Here is a 6,387-nt window from a genome sequence, read left to right as displayed (position 1 = left end):
AAACTGATAGCAAGCACGATCTCAAGTCCAGTTTCACAATTGTTTGGCTTTTCGCAGCCTCAAATATGTTGGCCAGCTATTTGTGTATTTGGGTCACGTTCAGGCCATATCTGTATAATTGTGTTGGCGTTCCCGCATCTCTGTGTGTGTGTGTGTCTCGAATTAACATGAATTTCTGAGCGATAACCAGAATCTGAATGCGAATGCGAATACACGCCTGGGAAGAAGAAGCGAGATGGGGCCGGATCTGGGTCACAGCCAGCGGATGATTTGCATGATTTCCAGCGAGAATCCCGCCGGGACATTCCCTCCATCTGGCTTTATGGGCAATTAAGTAATTTCCACTCGGAGATCACGGCTTTGCGGCCACTCGCACACACTCGATACAAGTGACAATTCCGTTGGCTCGTTAAAAGTGAAATTACAATTTGTTTTGTTTGTTATTAAAAATACATTTTGTCAGGTATGTGCCGCCAGCATATGTGTATGTGGCCCTGGGTAAAAAGCGAAAGCCAACGAATTTCTTTGTGGCTTCTTTTAGTATTTACCTAAAAGAAAAGTGAAATGCCAGCGGCAAGAGCAACAAGAGCAGCTTGTAATTTCAAATGCTGAACAAAAGAATTATGCCATTTGCCGTGGAGCTGGTGTAGTTTGTCATAAGAAAGAAACCACACACACACACACACACACATCGGGGACTAAGCGCGTTTCTAGTGTAATCAAATAAGAAGTGCGTCTCGCTTGACGCTGCTTTCATTTCTGCTTACCAAAAGCGGAGCTTGGAGAAATTTATTTGTATATCTACATTTTTTCCCTCTCTTCTTTTTTTTGTTATATTATTTTCCCCCCCGTAACGTGTCGTCTACTGGGGATGCGGGACGATGCCACGGGCCAGTGGTTCGATGGCTACCTGTTCCCTGGTCCAATTTGATTTGGCTCGAAACGAAAGACTCAGGGCACAAACTTGATGGGGGCCGGCTAATTGTTTCGGCAACTGCCACCAGCTGCAGCAGGTTCATTGCAACCATCAACGGCAATTTCTCAATTGCAAATGCCGAATGCAAATTACAATAATTACTGGCAACCATTTCATGCCACTCCACGCAGAATCAGCCCGAGTCGCCAGCCTATCATCCCATCATCATCATCATCTTCCTGCCAGGAGAAACCTGTATAAACCAGAGCGTAAACCTAAACGTGAACGTGAAATGCAAATAACGCAAGAGGCATCCTACTGCCAGATCATCTGTGGCCGCAAGCCAAACGGGCCATCCCATTCCAAGATCCCACCTCCTTTTCCTCCTACTCCTCCACTTGCCGCGCCTGTCGAGTGCGTTTTAGACCAAAGACAGGCGGACTGGCAGGCCTTTAACAATAAGGAAGAACCTCGTGTGTGGCGGCTGTTAACTCGACCAACTGATACTCAGCTACTTAGGAAGGGTTGTCGAGAAGGAATTTGTTACTTAAAAGATAAAATAGCTATCTACATATCTTGAATATCCTTTAAGCAGATCGTTACATTTTACATGTTCTGGAGAGATACTCTAATCCCTCTAAGATTTAAGTAAAGAGTCCTGTTCTTATCTCTATTAATTAATTAAGTGCAAGTTCTTTAAGATAAATGTTCCTGGTTCTCGAAAACTTTAAGTTTATCTATCAAATTTTATTTTGCTAAAATTATTAACAAATCTTAACGTATTATCAAGTTCCTTGAACACACTCCTTCATCAACTTGTTTTGTGTTCCATCTAACCCGATATACCCTCGCCTGCGCATTGGCATAACCACGATCAGACCAGTTCTTTAAACCGAAAAGCAAAAATCGTTTGCCAAGGTGCAGCAGCAGCCAGAAGGAGAGCAGGAGAGGCTGAGGCTGGGGCTGAGGCTGAGGATAAAGATGAGGTGATGCCTGCGGAGGAAGCTGTGGAAAGCCAAAGAGTTCTGCAGCCGCAGAAGCACCAGCACCAGCACCAGCAGAAGCGGCAGTCGCAATTGAAACACTTGTACTGAGAGGCTGCCGTTGCTCAGCTCTTGTGGCCGTGGCTGGCTGGCTTGTATTTTACAGGAATTTCAATAAAATTTACAGCAGGAGCCGCAGCAGCATCGACTTTTGCTTTGGACTCGTTTTTAAGCTTTGGCCGTGTTTGCGGCGCTTGAACTTGTTGCTCTTGTTTTGCTGGCGATGCTGTTTGCTGTTGCTGCCGATGCAGTTAGTTGCAGTTATGCGCATCTATCGGCTGCGCATTTGTATCTGTATCTGTGAGATGGTATCTGTATCTCGGCACTCGTATCTCTGGCTGTTTCTGTTTTTGGGGGCATTTGTGAGTTGGCGCTTAATTGACTTGTACGCGGTAGAAAGTGCACTAGCACACGCACCTTTTCTTTTATTATGATTATGTTTTTTGATTTATTCCTCTTGTTTTTTCGGATATTATTCTTGGCCTCACTACTTTGGGCCATTTCCCTTAACTATGATTGTTATGATTCCTCTTGCTCAACTTCTGGGCCTGTTCTGAGCTTTGTTTTATGAGTTTCTTCACTTTTGGCTCTTTGGTTTTTTGACACTCGTTTCGCTTGCTACCTTTTGTTTTAGGCCAGGCTGCCGAAGACGACGATGGCGAAGAAAAAAATCACACAAAGCACTGTTAGCCGGATAATTGCTGGCACTGGGAAAATCTCCGGTCTTTCCCGAGATTCTCTTCCTCGCCTCGGTTTTCTTTTCTTTTTCTTTTGGACGCACTTGAACTTGCCGCCGCGCGGGACTTTGGGTCAGGCCAATTATATTATTTCACCGACGACACACACGCACGGACGAACACACGCTTGCGCCAGCACACTCACACACACACGCGCGCTTGTCTTGGCCAGAAGACGAAGGAGAAGAAGCGGCAGGCAGTGGCAGCAGCAGAAGACCAAGTTAAGAGCGCGACAAGTTGCGCACGTCTGCGGAGTAGCGCTCGCACAAAAGATCCACACACCGGGCAAAACTCTGAAGCGGTCCGAAGTCGCTGCTTCTGCCTCGGTCGCTGCCGGGTGTCTCTGCCACAGCTGCAGTCGCTGTCGACGTTAACTGAGATTTGGAGACGCCGGCAGAGCTGAAGAACCACAAAGCGAAATTGTTGCACTGAGAAAATAACCATGACATTCTGTAGATGGGAGAGGGTTTTCTTTCTACGAGAACCTTGAGGAATCTTTTAAATAGTTTTATATTGTTTCTATTTAACTTTATATGTTTATTTAAATTATTTTTTTATTATTATTTATTAAATTTTAAAAGTAATTATTACTTCATATTTATAAAGTGATTATACTTATTTAATCTTTAATATCCCATTCCATTTCCATTCTTGTTATTAAATTCCCCTTCCCGTTACAATCTTTCTGTTAGAGTTTTCATAATTATTTCCCTCAGTGTACCGGTGAGCTTCGCCCCCTCTCGTTCCCACCTGTGCACTTCTATCCCGGAGCCTGACAACATGTGCGCATGCGTGCAGCCGACAGCGGCGGCAGCGGCTACGCGCATAACGGTTTACATTAAGGCCAGCAGCGAGAACGGCCAAAAGCTAGGCGCTATTTCTTATTCAAATGAACTTCACACTCCCTCTCGCACACACACACACACACACTTAGTCCAAAGTGCTCTCTCCTTGGCCTCGCTCTTTCTCTCTCTCTGGGCCTCTCTCTTTTTGGGGCGGCACAGCTGATTGGCGGCAAAAGGTGTTTGGCGGGGTGGTGTGGGGCTGGGCAGGAGGCAGGGGGAATACGGTTTGGGGTTAACAGCGCTTTCACATTAAAATAGCAAGAAGCAGAAGACAACAGAGAAACAACCGAAGACACACAAACACATGCACATATGGTGGCTTTTTCTTTTAATATTTTTGTGGTGCAAATGAGTTTGTTTTTGCTTTGCCATTCTTTGTCACCTGGACTTCTTAGTGTGTGTGTGTGTGTGCTCAGGTGTGTGAGTGTGCCGCAGTTTGTTTGTGTTTTAATTTATGCACGTCTTCAGGTTAAGAAAGTCAATCTTTATTATCGCCTGCTTCTGCCTGGGAAGCTCTTTGGCTTACAAGCAAACCTGTTCGCTGATAAGAATTGCATGAAGCCATCTTTTAAGTGATTCCTTGAAATGATTTTGAATTGTGTGTTCTTTTTGGTAAGTTTATAAACTCTTTATGATGACACTAAAGACTTTTACATATTTTATCAAAAGGGTTTTTAAAAGGCCTTATAAAAAACAATTCCATCTATCTCCTCAAACATGTACAAGTATTAACATTATATTATTTTCAATTGAATCATGTTTTAATGCACAATTTGTATTTAAAATTCACTTCTTATTTATGTTCTGTGATAAATTTACCAGGTGACCTCTTTTTAGATTTAAGAAAACACCTTAAGAGTATAAATTACCCAGCTTTTCAGATCACTTTTAATATTTTCACATAAATGCTTCTCCGTTTTTTGTATACACATGTATGTATATATTTCCTCTTTGAAGTGCACTTCTTGCCTCAGGCTTTACGCATTTTTCCAAGCTATATTCCAACACAAAACACCGCTCATCAACAGATCATTAAGCTTTATGGAAAACCATTTGGCTGCCAGAACGGAGAGCCCAATTATAAAACACACAGAAAAACACACAGCGAAGAAGCCGGAGAGTCCGATGAAAAAGACCAGTGTTTAATGGACAAAACGCACAATTAACTATTAACCACTGACTGGCTGGCGATGACGCGTGTCTTTGGCCGTAACTTGAACTCGGGGGAGACCTTGACACTGGCGCTGCTCCACGGCAACTGAAGACTGGAAGGCTCGGCAGCGATGCTAGCCAGCGATTCTTCCCAGATTCTTTTGGTCAACTCGACTCGACTCGCAGAAGAATCAGTGGATGTGGATGCCATGTGTGTGGATCCCAAGAGCGGAGATACGTATATCTCCACGGAGAGAGAGAGATGCAGAGAGCGTGAGAGCTCTGATAAGCTTATCTCCTGCTATAATATCTCTTTTCTCGATTCTTTATGATTAAATTCGGATGCCTGATGATGTTGTTTTGGCCTCCAGCGGAAGTTGGCTCATTAGAAATTCAGTTCAGGCACCGCATGTGGCACCTGTTGCACACTTACTTGTCTCTCAACTTTCCTCAAAGAGTTCTCTTTGGGTCGTCGTCGCATTTATCTCAGCGCCCCTAGATATCTATGTTTATAGTGCGTGTCTTTTGTGCATTTGTGGCTGCTGTCTGCCTTTGTTTGTTTTTTATTAGTTGTTTGTTTGGCTAGATAAATACAGATTCCAAAGTGTTTCGAAAGGTTTATTTGAAAGACTTGTGTTTGTCACAAGGCTCGAAAAAGTATGCAATACTTTTTTGACTTACTCAAGTTACCAACCATCTTGTGTAAAAATTGAAAATGCTTTTTATTTTATATTTGTCCTATAGCCTATAGGCTATAGGTGAAAAAAAGAGTACAACAGGAAGTTTAAATTTTATTAATTTAATTACTTTAACAACACATTAATAAAATATTGATTAAGACTAAACGCTACCAGTATAACCCTACAAGCAAATTTTAAATTTAACGAAAATTAAATGATATATTAATATTGTGTGTCGGAAAAACGGACTATTTGTGTATGCATAAATACATTTTTAAGAGTACGAATATTCACAAAATGAATCTAAAAATGCTTGCATGTGTTTTATAAATATAACATTAAAAACTGTTGAGATTGGACTTATAGGAGCCTTGGTTAGTACAAAAAATTGTCCCAAAAATATAGATAAATATAAATAATATAATATAATATAAATAAATCATAGGCCGTTTTATAAGCCAGCTAAAAATTAACATACGGACGTATTCCGAATTAAAATTAATGCGTTTTTGGCATGGTTATGAATTTTTAAAATTTTGATTTGTCGAAAAAATTTGCATGAAAAATATAGCTAATATTGATTAAAAAATGGTATTTCACCTTCAGTCGGAAGCTTAAAAGAAAGTGAAGGAGTCGTTTCCGACCCTATAAATTATATATATTCTTGATCAGCATCAAACGGCGAATCTTTCTAGCTATCTCCGGGCAAAATAAATTTTTTTCAGGAATTTCCCATTTTCTGAAAAAAAGGAAAGGGGTTACATCATTAAAATTTGCAAAAATCGGCCAAAAATTCACATTTTAAATGGAGTATGCAGTTTTATTAACCTGCTAAAAATGAACATACGAGCGTTTTCCGAATTGAATTTAATGCAGTTTTGACTTAGTTATGAGATTTTTAAATTTTGATTTGTCGAAAAAATTTGCATGAAAAATATAGTTAATATTGATTAAAAAATGGTATTTCACCTTCAGTCGGAAGCTTAAAAGAAAGTGAAGGAGTCGTTTCCGACC

This window comes from Drosophila serrata, unplaced genomic scaffold (assembly GCF_035046125.1).
Source record: "Drosophila serrata isolate PLE 108 unplaced genomic scaffold, ASM3504612v1 contig_184, whole genome shotgun sequence".
In the NCBI taxonomy this organism is placed as follows: domain Eukaryota; kingdom Metazoa; phylum Arthropoda; class Insecta; order Diptera; family Drosophilidae; genus Drosophila; species Drosophila serrata.
This window is presented reverse-complemented; position numbering follows the sequence as displayed.